We start from the raw sequence: 18,526 nt of genomic DNA on the forward strand, positions 1-18,526 counted from the left end.
CTTTTAGTGCAGACTGGATTAGAGGTGCCATTCAAACTCAACCCTTCTGTCATTCAGTAATAATTGAATAGATATTAAAAAAATTGATAACAATACTAAAAATGTTAAAAAATGTTAAAAAATGTTAAAAAATGTCTTGATCATCTTGATCATCTTAGCATGCATACCCTGAAGTTATTTGTATGGTCACTCTTCTGTTAAAAAACAGCAGAATATCAAAGTTCACATGAGTATTATTTCCAATTGTTTCCTTCAGGAACTGGATCAGGTCCCAAATGATTAGGCACTTAGAACTTCACCAGATGGACATATTCTAAGGACTAGAAACATTCAAGGAATGGATAAAAAACAAGTGGGAAAATATACATCTACAGATAAAGAACACAGGAAATAATTTAAAAGATAGAGTTGTTATCGTGACTTTAAATAGAAAAGATAGGCCAATCAATTTAATTATGAAGTAATTTTGAACTTGGAGAGCTAATTTACACAATACATAATTAGCACATGTAGCTAATTGCTATAAGATACTATCTAATCCTGAGATTAATAGGATTAATAAAAATGAAAAACATGAAAATGCACAAATATAATAGATACTGCAGAATATAATGAGAGTATATTTCTCTTGTGTTGCCAAAATTAACAAAGAAAATCAATTAAGTTCCAGCAAAAAAAAAGTTCCATTTAATATATGTTCTGGTTTCATTTGGAATATAGTTAATTTTCTTCTCAGTGGCTGGTATGGAGCTCTGATTCAGATATGAGATTATAGAATACAGTTAAAATACGCCAATGTTTTAGTTATTGCTGAGCAGTGTTTATACTAAGACGAGGACTTTTCACACTGCTCTGCCAGGAGGAGTGAGACTGGGAGTCATAAGATGCCAGGATGAGACAAGCTAGGAGAGCTGACCCAAACTGGCCAAAGGGATATGAAGGTCATATGAAGTCCTACAGGACAACAAAACTTGGGAAGTTGGCTGGCGGGAAGGTTGCTGCTTGAGCAGCAGCAGGGCATTGATCCGCAGGTTGTGAGCAATTGCATTGTGTGTCACTTGTTTTAATTATTTGTTTATTCATTTATTTACTCATAATTTTCACTCCCTTTTTTGTCCTACTAAACTTTTTTTATCTGAATCTATGACTGCTACCTTTCACTAATTCTTTTCCATATCACACACAGGAGGAGTGAGCAAACAGTTGTGTGGTGTTGAGCTGCCTGTCAAATTAAACAACATTATTTCAGAAGTGTTATAGTGAATTTTTGTTTACGGTTTTGAAACACCTGGTACTGATCTTTCTCTCACTTGGCTAGGATACTTTTTCTTAATAATCACGGAGTTGAAAAAAAGATCCTAAGAAAGCATTATGTCACTCCCATTATGCTCTTGTACCAGGCAACCTCACTTCTCTATGTTTGCTTTTTCAGATTTGTACAAGAATTTAAAGACTGATCTCCTGGTCTGGAAAGCTGACAACAGTATTAGGACTAGTCTGGGGACTCCTGGCTGTATTTTAATGTGATCACTGAAAAATTAATAGATAAAACTTACTGCAGTATGGATAATTGTTAAATTATATATCAATTCACCACTACTGGGCACCTTGCCATTCAAAACAGGGATGGCATATTAACCTTCTCTGAGTACAGTACTTGTACTGTAACTTCGGTTTAATACTACATCATTTGTAATTTTTCATCTCAGTCACTGCTCTAAAAATTATAAAATAATAAATTACGAAAAGTTATCACATAGAATCTACTGGAATTTGCATACTTGGATTGACATGACTTATGAGAAAGAATTTCAAATATCTAAAAGGATATTCTATTACAAATTATAAGTTTGGTAGTGTTGAAGGTAAAATAAATATTCCAGCTACACATTTAGTTTCTATTAATTAGGTAATTATTAGTGTATTTTAAATGAATTAAGATAAATATATCTTCATTAATTTTAAAAAGAAACCTGAATCTTTCGGGTAGTATAAATCTACTCTTATGTATCTTTCACATTTCACCAAGTATCTTTTGAATCTGGCTTAAAATAATAATGTGGGATAAAAAACAAGCAAAAAAAACAACAAAAAAAGCAAAAGCCCTACAAGATTAAAAAGAAAATGAAAAGAGACAAATAAAAATGAACAAGAATTAAAAATGAGCAACAGAAAAGCCCAACCAACTCAAACAATACAAAACAAAAGAAAACTCAAACTGACCTGAAAAACAAACAAAAACACCAGTTCTCTTCAGCCCTCTATCATATTCTTGACTGTTGAATGGAGATGAATGCCACTGACAGCAAAATACTTTTCTCTTTACAGAAATGCATCTGAAATGTGGTGCAAGTGCAAACTGAGCTAACACTAGGAACTGCAATGGTAACTGAAGTGGTGGGTGTGGTTAAATAAGCATCCTTTTCCAAACTGTTCAATCACAGCTTAGAGGAAGTTCTTTAGTAACTCAAGTCCCTGCTACACAGAAAAACTTGCTCGGTCCTCATAGTTTCTACCAAAATCAGGATTGAACTGATTTTTCTGATTTATTAATGAAGTATAATAAATCAATAATCTGTAAACTACTTATTCAGGATCAATATTAGCAATATAACAGATAAATCACAATTGAAAATATTAATAAGAAACAACACATCTTCCAAATATTTTCTGTGGTTCCAATCAATTTTAATCTAGCCCCTTAACCCCAGCATAGCGCCATTTGCACAAGCACTCCTCCTGAGGCTATGGGGGATGTAGGCCTTACTTGCTGGGGCACGCCTGAGAGAGAGGTGCCTGCCTCAGCCACTCCAACATTGTCCCATTGGCAGCTGTAGATCCCAGGGGTTGGCTCTACAGCCACAGGATGCATGTCCCAGTGTGTACCTTATTGGCTTTGGGCAAGCTGGAGTCAGAGTGCCCAAGAGGAGGCCATACAACAGGCCAGGGCAGAGTCCCCAGTCTGGTCAATGCTCTTCTGCCTACTACATATACTTATCACACTGCTATTTACTTGATTAGCTTTGTTTTGTTTTGTTTTGTTTTGTTTTAACCAAAACTTCCATATTAATATTTTGGTTAACTGTTTAATCTAATTAATGTTTGCATCCCCCTTTACCACAATCAATTTGGTGCAAATGCTTACTCAGCCATTTTGGGAATCCCACTCCCCATATTCCTACAAGCGTGTTCCAGTCTCTCTGGCTGCTGTTATCTTGGCCTTTTTGCCATCGGAGGACCCTGAGAGCAGCCAGCAAGTGCTGATAATACACGAGATTTTAACCACTGAAACGGACTATGAAGGTCAAAAGTGGCAATGAGACAGTGCTGTTACACTTCGGTACTTTCTATGCAATTGTTATATGTACTCAAATAAATTACATGTCTGCAGATATAGAGAAGAAATAACAAATCTTGCTATTTTTTTTCTATCTTCCTATGGTTTAGGGTTCTTGAATAACAAATGTCAGTAGTTACAGCTGACCTTTACATTCTGAAAGCAAGAGAACAGCTAGATTCAGCTGTTTTTAATGGATGCTTTGCTCTCATTTTATAAATATTTTAACAGTTCTGAGAAAGAACTGAAATACTAGGGTTTTGTTTTTTATTTTTTTTTTAAAAAAAAAGACTGCACAAATTTAGAAAATATTTACAGCTCTACTGAAATCCTAAAACTAAAGACAACTTTATATAGTGCAAGTCACAACTTTGAGTTTGCAGAAGAAATGGAACAGTTTCTCTACAGAGAAATTAATATTATAATAAGTTCAGCTATTATCATAGAAGAATTGACAATCCTTTCCCTTTGCACAAATTCTCATGGAGAATCAATGAATACAACAATGCTCTGTGCTTTGTTAAAGGCTGTGTATATTTACTGTGCTACTGCAAAATGCTATGACATCCCAATTAAAAGTAGCTTGATACATGTGAACATTTATGTAAGGAAAAAAAAAACAGTATAAAAATAATTGTTTTTCAGTATGGTTTTGTTTTAATGACATAAAGGAATTTTTGTTTCATTGCTCAACATGCCTAAGTTCTTGCCCTCTTGACTCAGAAACAATTGGACTCTGAGAGCAACAATGGAAGAACATGACAAATCAAAACAAATCTAATTATGCTATTGTTACGCTTCTTGCTTGAAAAGCCAACATCCATACGTGTATGAAAATAGAATATACCTATACCTTTAATATATGCATGATTGAGTAAATAGCCTTATAACTTTATATAGTAGTCACATGTGCATGGTACGTGAGCAATCTAATAAATCTTACAGTGCAAATAATCAGATGAATAAACAGTAACTACAGGAACTTCTGCACTTACAACAGTTTATAGCTTGGAATGTTATGTGATATTTTCCCCTCAAAGTAAGACTTTTTTTGCTATTTCATTACATTTTATTAGAATAATGCATATTCCCCACTCTGCCCCTGCCAAAAAAAAAAAACAAAAAAACAAAAAACAACCAAACAAACAAAAAGCTCAAAAAACATACCAACAGCAGAAAAAACAACTTCTTATTGCTGCAGTATTATTCTTCAAAATATTCAAAGAATACTTGATTTTTAAATGAAGATCTTAAGCTCTTGATATTATCTTTGCAATTGTATTTCCAGTAATTTTATCTCTGCCAAATTTCCACCTGTTAGAATTCATTCTAATTTTCTGCCTCAAGTTTTGGTATGTTAATGGATTTTAAACCTACTCAGTCCATTCATACCATTCCCACATGTATTTACTACAACAAGAACAGCAAAAATTTCATCTGGAAGGTGTCAAGGCAAATTGCTGGAGAACTTAGTAGATGGATCATATCTATGCTTTATATATATTTTCCAGCAGAAGAAATTTCATAGATGATGGATAGTTCCCTCTAATGTATTTTTTGCAATTTATCAGAGAAGTGGAAGAATGTATACACAGTTTAGTTCTGCTGTATTAACTGAGAGATGGTAACTGGTGTAGAGGAGCATGTGGGGAACTTCCTTGTCATCTCTCTAATAAATGCAGCAAGCACTGGGAAAAATTATATCTTATAACTTAGCTTTTTGTATCTACTCTAAATTTACAGAGGATTCCAAATTTACAGAGGCTATTAACATTTCTGAAGTTTGTTTCTAGTTGTGAAATACATTTTTATGTTGTTCATTGCAGCTCTGTAGCTCGGTATGGTTACCTTCAGAAGACTGATTCTCAGTAGTCAATGTAAAGCAACACTATGGGAAGTGTTCAGGCATGGACCACATTTAAAACATATCTGTTTCAGCACAACAGTTCCATATGAATATTTTCCTGTTGCTAAATCAGTTAGTAGACCAGTAGTAGTTCTAATTTATAGTTGTTACCTTTCCAAAACAGTGACATAGCTGACTCAATACAGTGTGTTTTGCAAAACCATGAACTTCATAACCTGCTACCCAATAATGACAATTATAATTCTGTAGCAGGGAGACTAGTCTCTGAAAGCTTTGCATATTTTAATATTTAATAAATCAAGTTTCATCCTGAAATATGTCCAAGACTGATACTGTTTGGAATAAGCAGGAAAACAGACCTTGTAATGAATGCTGAAATTAAGTGTATTGATAAAATCTTGGCATCATACTTTGATTTGGATTTCTTTCTTATTTAATGGGCATGAATCCTATTGTGAACACTCACATACTTTATATGTGAGTACCTGGAATCACAGCTTGCATTAAAACTGTGTGTCCTTGTTAGCAAAAATTAATAGGTGGAGTTTCATCCTATGAAATAAAAAACTTAAATTATGTGCCACAGTGTCAGTATCTTCATGTGAGCCATGTGTCTCGATTCTATTACACACGATTCAGACAATGGAGTCTATAGAACAGATTATCAACAAATAAGTATAGATAAACTGATAGTTTGCCACACTCTTTTTACTATATTGACTAGATATTCATTGATTATAAGGCGACATTAGGCATCAAGAGCTTGATTCAGTTGCCCAAATATAGGCAGCACTTGCCTTTTAAGCTATCCTGGGACGTTCATTTCTAATCAGAAGTGAAACATAGTCTTTTTCAGACTCATGCCTATGCTTTTTAACAGCGGCCACTGAACACCAGCAGGAATAGGAAACTATTCTCATATCTCAAATGGCAGTAGATACATATCTATGCTTTGGCGTTTTAATTGAGCTTTCAATTGACATAGAAATAAAGATATTCCCACATGGGCATCTTTTATCAAGTACTGGACCCTGTGTTATATATCTCTTATCATATGTCTAAAACAAATGAATCTGGAGGAAAAGACTGCATAATCATGCAATGGTGTTGCAAAGAAATATGATGTACTGGCCATGTGATTTAAGAGATGAGTTTCCTGTGGTCTAACTTGGTAAATCTGCACCTAGTTATAATAATATATGCAGTAATAGAGTCACCTGTCATTGATATTTTGGCCTATATATTTGAGAGGATTGTAAAATTTACATCTTGGGCAGCTATTTTTAATTCAGCTGTTATTTGAATTTTGAATCCCTGCAGTAAGAAAACAGGAATATATCAGCAAAAGCTGAAAATGTTTATACTGCCTTTGGAGGGGATGTTAAAGGGGAGAAAACGTAAGAATTTAATTTTCCCTCAGTATTTGAAGAGCTATTGTGCTGCACATAGGTTTTTTTCTTGCACAAAATCTTGCACAAGATTTTCCATGATAGCAATGAGATAAATATGCAAGAAAAACTGTGTTTGTGATATGAAGTGGTGTTACTGTAGATCACAACCTGCGAGCATCTGAAAAGCAGGCCCATGGGATTGCTGCAGGCAGCTAGTTGGTACAAGACTGTCAAAATTCAAGGACTTCTAGGACATTTTCTTAAATGAAAAATAGACTGAAAATTGTGAATTTTCTTCTTTGAAGTACCTCTGTTTCATCTATGGTGATTACAAGGGTGTTTTGCTTTCCCTAAAGATTTCTCTAAACCTAAAATAGAACAGGCTAAATTCCTCCTCTCCTGTTTTAACTTGAAATATGTAGATATTTCTTACATAAGTAGACAAAAAAGTCTGAGAATATGCAGAAAAATGTTATCATATTTTGTTTTAAAGTCCATGTTAGTTTAGTATTTTAAATAGTGGCTTCTCTTTCTGATTTTGAGTCACTCTAACTAGCTCTTTTAAATAGTTTAGATTGCTCACTGTGCATCAAAGGAAAGAAAATTTATAGCACAGAACATTGTGAATCTGGGTCATATTTGCTCAGCTATACCTTTCACACATCTGAAGTCAAAACCTTACTTTCAGACTGAATATAAAGAACTGAGTTGTTAAATCTTGAGATTGTTCTTCACTTCTCAGTCATTGATTGAAAATGATGAACAGATTAATTCACACTTATAAAATTACATTGCATCATTTATACTAACAGGCTTTTACTGTAAGCTTGTAGCAGGGAGCTGAATAGGATTTGGGACATCAGGAATTCAACTATGCAGCTCTAGAAATGTTGTGAAATCCCTGTTTGAAAAGTTTTTTAACCTTAGCATAACTTCCTTAGGGTTGTGTTGTATTCCTGGTAACTCTCCTCATTACTGTTCAGTTCTTTCTCTCTCTTGTTCTGTCTTTGTCAACTGGCCATTTGCATTAGCAGATAAACCAACGGAAACAAGACAGAAAACTACAGCTTATGTTAGTAAATGTTCTTTCTACTGGAATTTTTTGTTTACTCCAACTTTTTATATTGCTTTTCACCATTTTACTTTCTCAAAAATGTCTAGTTCTTATATCTAGATTGGGCTGACATCTTGAAGATCTTTTTTATAAACATCAGAAGAATTTTTCCTCATTAACAACAGATACAATTATCTTCTTTGAGTATGTTTACCAAATAGACTCAAAACATTCAGAATTCCTGCAGGAAACATTATCCTTTCCTACTCTGACAAATCTTGTATTAATCCATATTTTACTTTGAGCATATGCTCTTACCCAGACATAAAATATTAAATACACTGACAAGTCAGTATTTCTTTTATAAAATACGCTGTTTAACATCTTGTCCAAGATTTTAAGAATGGTCTTTTTGTGTATATAACTTTGCATATACAAATAACTGAGCTTGAATTTCAGCGTGCATAATTCATAACAGGTGCAAATATTCTTTAGGTGATTAGATAACTGCTAATATTTGTGCTCACTTCAGGCAAATGAATTCAGGTCAGTGATCTGTGAACACAAAATTGCCTCAAACTGTGAAGGCAGGAAGACAGATGAAAATCAAGCCTTGATTTTGCTGACTGATAGAGGCTAGATTTTTTCCTCCACGGTGCTGAGAACTTTGAAGAAATATTAAGTATCTGCTAACACAGTTGTGGTAGTAGGGATCAGTACCTTGCACAACTGGGAATGAAGGTGTCCCAGAATATTCTTTTGCTTGCTTTCAGGCTACAATTTAGAAAGCATATGTCTAACTTTAAGGGCAAGTGAAGTATCATTGGAATGAAAGGATTCATGTACTTTAAATTAACCACACATTTAAGCACCTTGGTAAATCATGGCAGTTTATTAGGAGATTTGTAATGGGAGAACAAGCCCATTAACATCAAAAAGGCACAGGACATTGAGGAGAACTTAAATTAACCACCTCACACCAGCTAAAGAACATTAAAGCTTTGTATAGAAGTTCTAATTCAGACGCTGAGTGGTCTTGGGTCACTTTATCTTAATCCTCCTTGAGCTACAGTGAGGAGAGGTCACTTTACTTCAGAATGAGGGAAGTCACAGATTTCTTTAATATGCTTTAATTTTGTTTCATCTTTAACAAGTAGAAATAATAGGATGTAATTTTGGTGAAATAGATATCTGTAAGAAAATTGCAGTTTACTGACAAAATATTTGATATGTATCCTCTCAGCCTTTGACAGAGCCTTACTAGAATTCTTCAACCCTGAGATTTGGAACAGAGTTATAGTCCCCTTTCTGAGGCAGCCTCCAGCTTTCTGGCAGGGCTGTCCCATTGCTCCTGAGTTTGTGTTTCCCTAGCAGATTTCTCAGCAGCTTCCTGTGGCCTCCATCATTCTGTGATGCTGAGCCCAGGGCTGAAAACCCATGGAGTGGCAGTCTACACTGAAAATCAGCTCCCCATCTCTGTAAGAAGGAAAGCAGAGCCAGAAACCCTGGTTGCAGCCAGTGTTGTCAGTTTCGTGAACCCAAATTGGGCTGAACTACAAAAGCATTTATTTGGATCATAACCAAACCAAAACAAAAATGAAACACCTCTCTCAATCTTATTGTATTCCTTACTGTACGTGCAGACTTATTTTAATAGATATTTTTAGAGAGGGTCTGTTTGCTCAGAAAATCAGAAGCTGGAAACTTCTTACGTATTATGATTCTGGCAACAATAAGATATTCTTCAGTTTGTTTTTCCAGACTGAGTTCTACATAGCTCAATTATATGTATAATAGGTTATTATATATAATTACAATATTCTATATGCATACAAATATACCATTATTAATTATTTCTACATCTCAGTTATATCTATAATTAAAATAAGACAGTAATTAAAATAAGATAGTACAAGAACTGATAACAGAAAAATTTTTGAATTTGTGTCCAGCATAGGAGATATTCCTTTAGCTGCATATTCACCAACTCACTACAGAAGATCAAAAGAACATTCTGCAATGAATAACAACCTTTAGTATGCCCAATACACCGCAAATGCAAACTGGGATAAAATATGTGGATCAGGAACTTAATTTAAAATATTGTAGCTGATTATTGTGGAAGGGTGTTGAACGGATGTTAAGTTAGTATAATGTCATAATGTCCCTCATCCTAATGATGGGTACTCATATGTGAACTCAGTGCCTCCTAAGGAATATAAATGAAGACTCTACTGACATCCATGCTCTGATCCTGCACAGGTGTCAGGCAGTATGTGCTGCTACCTCTTAGACTTGGACTTTGCAGCCTTATAAAGCTGTGTTCCTTCTTAATGGGCACATGGTAAGAGTTCTGCCCAGTGTTACTGTGCAATTGTGCTGCATAATTGAGTTTACATTCATAGTATTAGGCAGGATTGCTCATGGTTACTTACATACAATAACTGTAATTTGTTACTGCTGCTGGTTTTTTTTGGTTGGTTGGTTGGTTGTTTTTTTGCTGTTGGCATACTCAGGCATACTTATAAAGAACGAATCTAATACTGCTGTAAATAAAATTGAAAAGTAATTTCAGTGAACTGCATAGATCTCCTTTCTGAATTTCAGTAGTTATGAAAGAAAATAGAAGGGCCTCCCTGGTGGCAGAGAAAGAAGTAGTTTGTAGATCAGAGTCACATAGATTAAGGCTACCTTGGCACCTATCTCTCACTGATTAACATTGGAGAAGAATAGCATTAACCAGAGAAGAAAGGCATTGTAGAAGAAAGCTGCATTATTAATACAGTCTATGTACAAAAAATCTCAGTGTTACAACACTATGTTCAACATATTAAAATGCTGTTATTTTTTTTTTAATGGAGGTCTGCAGAAGTCCTTGATTCTGATGGTTATATTTATGTCTTGCTATATATCAAGAGCAGTTGCAGAAAAATAAAAATAAAAATTCTTTCCCCATATAACTAAAGCCATTTTCTTTCCTTCAGAAGAAGCTTTTAATTGTCTCTAAAAAGTGGATCTTTGAAGCTGTCTTGTCCCAGGAACACTGATTTTTATGGACTAGATACTCTGCTTGGAAGCCTAAATCAGTTGTCCCACTGAAACTTCGACTACTTAAAGATACTTTGACTGAGTGACTGTTAAATTCTAATTTTAATCCTTAGATGCATACACTTAGATTTACTTTCTATCTCACCACTTTGAGGTTAGTATATTATTTTTATGCTGGAAATAAAGTTGATTACTTTACCAAATTTCAATTTTGATTGTAAACTGCATACCATAGAGAGAAGTTATGTGATTTATGTAAATTTAAATGCCAGTAAGTCCTATATGAGTGCACTGAGCTCATCTGGATAGTTAAAACAGCTATAATCTTCTTATAATAGTTATAATCTTCTCTCAAAAGATCCTTTTAAGGCTTTCTTGCAGATGGATAAATTACCTAATTCAGCTGCTGGAGTAAGCAGGGGTCTTCTACTCCCTGCCTCTGGGGTGAGAGAGGTGCGTGCTCCTAAATAAGCTACTCAGAGGACAGATACTGGTGTGTGCGAGGTGAGTGTGGGCTCTGCAACTGTGGCTGGATGGGAGCTGAAAGTCACAGCACTTGTGCTTGGTGTCAGCTGCTGTGGGGGAAGCAAGTGTCTGTATCTTCCCCAAAAATGGTGTGCATGGGGCTTGTGTGTGCATTCATTAGCAAACTTTCAGTAGGTCTAGAAGACAAGCAGTGAGAGCCTAAGGACTGGACTAGGGAATCCATGCTGATACGCACAGGGAGATCTGTGGATGTGCTGTGCAGGAAGGACCAGCACATGAGTTCTGTGTGTGTCCCTCAGGCTATGAATACTGGGTAACTGAACCAGTCACTTCAAGTCTTTGTTCAGTGGTATCCTTGCTTTTTGGAATGAGTTTGGTACATCACAAAACATGAGATAGCCTCACAAATAGGAATTATTAGTTCATTCTTCTGGATTTGGACACAAAATGGTCCCTTATCCCAAATAAATGAAAACATGTACATTTTTTCTTAATTCTCTTGGCTGCTGGTGAAGTCAGCGGATAAAATGAAACTGACAAGGCCAGTTTAGCTACTAGGGAATGTATCACATGCTGAAATATGTGACATATTTAATGTAAATGTAAAATATATATATATATGTTATATATATATATAAATAATGTGATGTTCTGTGAGAGCATTTTCTCTCTAAACACCACTGTCATACAGCATACCCAGATGCATGAATTGAAGAGAATGTAGGGAGCCTAAGTCACTGGGGACAATCCATTTAGCTTAATCTGTCAGTTCACAAGTAACAGAAATAATTTTTATCAACATCAATTGCCTATGTTAGAGCAGACATTCCATTTTTGCTTCTAGATTCAGCTTTGATTCCACTGAAGGCAGTAGGAATTTTATCACAAACTTAACTGATATTTAATTGTTAAAATTGCGTTGGAAATCAGTCACATTTCTGCTGCTCCTAATTTTATGAATAACTCATGGAAGTAAACATAGTAATACCAGTGTCATCACTGAGTATGTAAGAGCTCCAGGTAGCATGATTAAAGTGTCTGCTTTCTGTTAAGGTTAGATATCTCAATATACGTTCTTTTTATAGTTTCATTTGCTTGCCTTCATTTTTAAATGTATTTGAATGCCTCTCTCTGCAACAGTAAAACTTGAAATGATTAGTTTCTGTATCAGAGTTCTGTCATTTATTTTGAGATATTCATATTAATATGCGATCCTTTTGTTTCCATAGCTATTTTCAGAAAGGAAGATTTTGTTTTCTTTATCCATATGAATTAGCCTTGGAATTCAATCTGATGATCCTTTACAAAATCCTTAAGAATGCCACTGCCTGCAGTCTCTTCTCTAAGGTTGTCAAGAGTGTAAATTAAGTGTTCTAATTTGTTTTAATAGCTGTAAAAAAATGAATGGAAGTAGGCTTTGTACTGTTTTTATGACTAATGTGGGAAAATAGCCAAAGAGAACTGTGAAAGGTTAGAATGACTTTGGTAGTTTTGCGCCTAATCGTGGTATAGAATGTTAATGTGAAATACAGGTGCTTTGTAAAGCCCTTTCTTTCTTTAACAGAGGTATTGACTTACTAGAAGAAAAGGGTATTTCACCAATTATAACTTCTTGCCAATGCTTTCCAAAGGCAATGATTACACTTAATTGTACTATTTTACAAATGGTAGCCTTGACAGATATTTTACAAGAGATGTTACCAGTCTGTGTAAACACTAAATTGTGGTTGAACTAATTTTGATTTTCATTTAATTTGACTTGTCAGGAGCTCTGTCTCAACATGTGTTACTGTGTAACACATTTAACCGGTGTTATTTGAATCCAAAAACCAATTTTATACCTGCTCTAAAACTTTGACTGTGCAACAGAACATATGCATTAGTGCAATTATTTCATTTTGGTTTTAGTGACAAATTAAAACTGACAAAGGAGAAAGAAAATTAACAAACTTTGAAATAGAAGCATGTACAGTTTAATGGATTAATCTCTAAATTCACCTGCCATCTTTCTGTAAATCTTGAAAGAACAGAACTAATGAAGTAAGACAAACCCGAAAGACAGGGACCAAGTACCATGACATATTTAAGGATCTACCAGTGTCATTTGAAAGGGATAGTTTAGCCTCAGTGTTTACTTTAGTTAGAATGCAGTCTACAAAGATTTCTGCCAATTTTACTTTTTAAAGGTGTCATGGTTTTATATGATTTTTAGTTATGATGTGGTTGTTCCACATCATAACATTCTGCAGTGCACTGGGAGTTAAAGAGTTAATGCTCCAGGTCCGTGTACCTGTCCCAGAAGAGAAAAAGAAATACATTCCCCAGGGGACTTTGAGTTCAGAGAGTAGATACCCCTGCACCAGGCTCTCCTTCCTGCTGCTCGACCCAGCTGCACGTCTCACCTCAGCATTAGAGTAAGGCTTTCAGTTTTCTGACACCTTCTCTCATTATATTTGATTTATTATCTTCAATTCTAATTTTATTGAAGTATATTGTACTATAGTGTGTTGTCTTGCATTGCAATATCTTATGTAGTAAAATAGTTTGTTTCTTAGATTGTTGCCACTGTTTTGTTTCAGGCCCATCTCTCTATTCTTTTCCCTTGTCCCTTCCAGGGTGTGGATCCATGTGACCCTCCCCCCTGCTAGTCATGGGATCAGGCCCCATCAGCCTGTAAACCGTTGACAAAAGCTTAGCTACTTGAAGAATTATGGATCTTATTAAATAAAATAGCTGAGCTATATCACAAACTATTGGTTTCATTATCTGGTGTGAGAAAGAATCACTTGTTTTTTGCTGTTTCAAATTTCTGTAAAGTTACAAAAATTTATGCATGGTATGGTTGTAAGTGCAATGATTTTCATGATTACCATAAACATCCTATGCTTTTCTTGGGATTGTTCTCACCCAGATCAAGTTCCTATTTGTCTTTGTGGGCACACATATATTTATTACATGTATGTATTTTTTTTGGTTGCTCATTTAATTTATGCAATCTGCTCCATACTCTGATAGAACAATAGGTTTTTGCTACTTAATCATTTTGATATTTTCGTCCCGCATTTGGCTTTTGTCTCAAGCTTTCAGTTACATCATATTCTAGGAATCTGTCTTTAGTCAGTTACTTTATTTCAGAATCTTTTACACAAGGATCCAAGTTTTATCGTAAAGAAAATTAACAGTGATTAGCAGGGTGAATGCCAAGATTTCTAATTTTCTAATATTCTTCTGGAAGCGAAGTGTGTCTTTCCATCACAGCTGGGATCAGAAAGGAGTTCAGTCAAGTTGGCAGCCTGTTACCAGTGCTGTTTCCCAAGGCTCAGTGATGGGGCCAGTTTTGTTTAACGTTTTTATCAATTATCTGGATGAGAAGATAGAGATTAGACTCCAAAGATTTGCATACAAAACCAGGTTGATCTGGACCATAGATCTGTATAAAGGTAAGAATGCTTTGCAGAGGTATCTGGATAGGCTAGTTAGCTTAGTGAAAGGATCTGATAGGTCAGGTTGATGGTTGGAATTGACCATCTTCAAATCCTATTCCAACCTAATTATATAATTCTAGTTCCAGTCCTCTAGAATTGAAAGAAGTATCATGAGTTAGTGTTTTGTTATTTGGTGCTCAGGAATTCAGAAAGAGAGCTTGCTTTTTTTTTTTTTTTTTTTTTTTTTCCTGACAGGGTCTTAACTCTTATTTTTTAAAATTAGTTCAATTATCTTCTGAAAAATGTGTCTTTTTACTAGATAGACACAGTCATGTCAAATACAGTCAAACATTTGTTTTTTAAGCAGATTCAAAAAAAAAAAAAAAAAAACCCACAAAAAAAAGCTTTATGAGCATTGTAAGGATAAGAAAGAGGTTTGGCTGTAAAACAGAGAGGAATTCCTAAGGAAAAGTAGTAAGTTCTGAGTTGCCTATCAAATTTCAACTGCCCAATTTTGATTGATGCTAAATTTTCACAAAAAGAGCAGTACAGATTTGCATATGGCTCAGCCAAATTTTAATTTTTTATGTAGACAACAGTGTGTATGTCTGCATGAAACTTCACAGTTACACTTTAATGTCTCAGCATTACTGTACAGTGACAACCAGCATGTTGATTTCCTTGCCATCAGTGCATTATATTTTAAAGTAATTTATTGGCTGTCTCTGAAATGAGATTTTTCCATATAATATTTTTCCATATAATATTTTTTTCTTTAAGCAGTAGTCTCATTTATTAAAACCAAACAAAATACAAAGCAAAATAAAAATAACAATGCCACCCCATGCCATTTTATAATTCTAAAGGCATTAACTTAGTTTTTGTTTGTTTTGTTTGTTTTTACTCTTGATTAATCTAAGTATTTGATACAAAATTCATTGCCGGGTAACAGTAAAAGCTAATAGTTTTTCATCAAGAGCGACAGCATTCTGCTTTACAGAAAGCTGCACATTTTAATTACTTATCATTCTGGCAATTCAAGTCTCAAACAGCAACAGTAAATCACAATGCTGTTTAGGGAAGTCATTTCCTTGTAGTAAATGTACATTTGTTGCCATTGTGTAGGGAATAAGCAAGCAATGGCTATGTGAAGAGTAATAAGCAGGAAAGGTAACCAAAAGTTGTTGGCAGGTGGTCTGAGTGCATGCAACTATATCGGAAATCATCCAAGCACAATAAGTTTTATTATTTCAGCTCTCTACAATGGTCATGGTCCTGTGAGAAGGTCTGCATGTATCTACTTGATGTTTCTCTTGCTAGTCGAGGTGACACATTAAAAATATACATAGCACATACATAGATGTAGATTCATTCCATAAGCCTGCTCTTGTAAGGTAAAAAGTAGTTGCCTATTAGCCTAACTATTGAAATGCTTTGGCCAGGAATTGAGACTCCTCTTCTTGTACTAGAAATCTTAAAATCTATGGCTTTTATACCTCAGGAAGGCATGCATTTGAGATAGAAGCTGAATTTCATTTTGGAGATCAAGATCCTAAAGTACGTTCAAAATACTGTTGGTACAGTTTTGCTCAAATAGGCTTGCTTAATTATGTTTGTCTCAGAAAGAGACAGAAGAGTCTTTAGCTTTCTTTATTTGATTAAAGGAAGAGTCCACTGGGACATATCCTTGTAGGATCTCTCATAGTATTGGACTTTTCAGATTCCCTTTTATCCTAACTTTCCAATCTCCATGTCCTTTCCTCCTTTCCTCACTGGCAAAAGTTGCCTACTTCCTGATCCATCTATTACATGTTCCCCCTTGTATGTGACTGATTAGGCCTGTGCAGTTAGTCCAAATTTCATAAATTCAAGTTGTCTATAGACTATTGCAACTAAAACCTTATTTGATGGGAATGTACTGGTCGAGTGGAAAGGAATGTGCGCGCTTCTGCACAGCAATTTGTGAGCAAGGGCATCTTGTTCGCAAACCTATATGTACATGATTTTATTAGAAAGGGCATCTTGTTTGCAAGCCTCTGCGTAAATGATTTTATTTGCAAGGGCATCTTCAAACTTCTTTTGTCTTACATACAGAGATGTAAGTTCATTTAAGTTCATTGTAGACGTGCTGTACATATATTTTACATAGTCGTTCTCTCCAGAGATTTTTTTGTCTGTCTTATCAACTTCAAAGACTACTTTTATTCACTTTATGGTGAAAAAGCTGTTACCTGGTAAAAATTTACTCTAAAACAAAGAAAAATCTTACAGTATTTGCAAAATCATTAATTTTATCTTTGACTCTTTAATGTTCTTTTTGGGTCTGGACGGTTTCGATGACTAAACAAGCATTGGAGGCCCTAAAGGTTACAGACTGGCTAATAGCAATCAGACTCATTTTATAAGAAAATTAAGGCTAATTTCCTTTTGTTTTCTAATTGAGTGTCTTTCTCGTGCAAGGCTAATCTTATCAATGCCACTTCTGTTCTTTAATGGAAACATAGTGGCCACAGTTGTTTCAATCTTTTCTTGTGCAAAAACACAGTTTGAATGGCTGGGTGCATTTACTGGCTCTTACATTTCTGGAACCTAAAGGTCTTAATGCAACAGTTTCACAAAACTATTGTTCCAGATATAAAAAAAAAAAAAAAAAAAAAAAAAAAAACAAAAAAAACAAAAAAAACAACACTCTGCTTTGAAAGCACTCAATGAAAATTTCACCAAAAGATTCGTGTTAGCAAAGTGGGAAGCTTCATGAAAAATTGAAGGCAGTGGGATTTATATTTTCCCTTCTCAAGAGCAGAGTGAAATTGGGACTGTGCAGTGAAAGTTCACAGACTGAAATAAGTTTCCAGACTCCTAGCAGACTGACACTGGAGACATCAGGGTCAGGAGGTTTTTTTTATTAATCTTCTGGCTCAGATCCATACCCTCAATACCACCCTTTGAACACACAGGACTTTTTTCAAGAGTACTCTGCCTACTCAAAACTTAGGGCAGGCTACGTCTGTAACTCAGAGGTTCATGAGAAGGAAAGGTTAATGACAGAGAACAGTGTTCAGGAAGCTAATAAAAGCTTTCTCTCTCTCTCTCTCTCTCTCTCTTTTTTTTTTTTCCCTTGCAGCTTCAATAGAAATTAAAGCAGTCTCCACCCCTAATTTAATGAATATCAAGTGCAATAATCTTTTCACTAAAGTGATATGTACTTGTGTTCCTAACAGCTGATGGAAACTGTAAAGACCTACGGATGAGTCAAACAGGGCAGCTGTATGAGAATTTCTCTAAGCTAAAGAAAAAGTATTTTATGTGTTGCCCTATTGTAAACTGAAGGCATTGTTATTCAATCAAGTGGAGTTTTTCGATGGAAGCATCTGAGGGCTTTTTTTCTGTGAATGAGTTTCTAGGTAGGATGGTATTTCCTGTTACTGAGCTAGTGCTCCCTGTTCTGACAGCTGCTCGTTGTGGATCCCCATGCTGAGGCTGCTCAGTCTCATCTACTCAGGTAGAAAGAATTTAGATGCACACAGTCCTCTAAATTGACAAGGTTCCCAAGATTTAGTTGTTATGGAATGGAGCATTTCAGCTTTGAAGTAGTTTTGTAAATTTTGCTTACTGCCTTTTTCTTTGAAGATGTGAAAGATGTTGCAGTTTTTCCACGGTACCACTGTGATCTCAGCTCTAAATCTGTGAGATTCCAATAGTACAATAGTTGGAATAGTGGAACAGAGTACTTACTACTATGAATGCAAGTGGTTAAAGAAACAGCGACACCTATAATAAAAATCCAGAAAAGCTGAACAGACAAGCCTATGCTCATGAAAGGAAATTCTTACAGGAACTCAGTCACTTGAATTTACCCAAATATTGGTGAATGGATCTTCTCTGAAGGCATCTGAAGATAAATTGTGACTGAAAAAA

Source organism: Lagopus muta, chromosome 3 (assembly GCF_023343835.1).
Source record: "Lagopus muta isolate bLagMut1 chromosome 3, bLagMut1 primary, whole genome shotgun sequence".
In the NCBI taxonomy this organism is placed as follows: Eukaryota; Metazoa; Chordata; class Aves; order Galliformes; family Phasianidae; genus Lagopus; species Lagopus muta.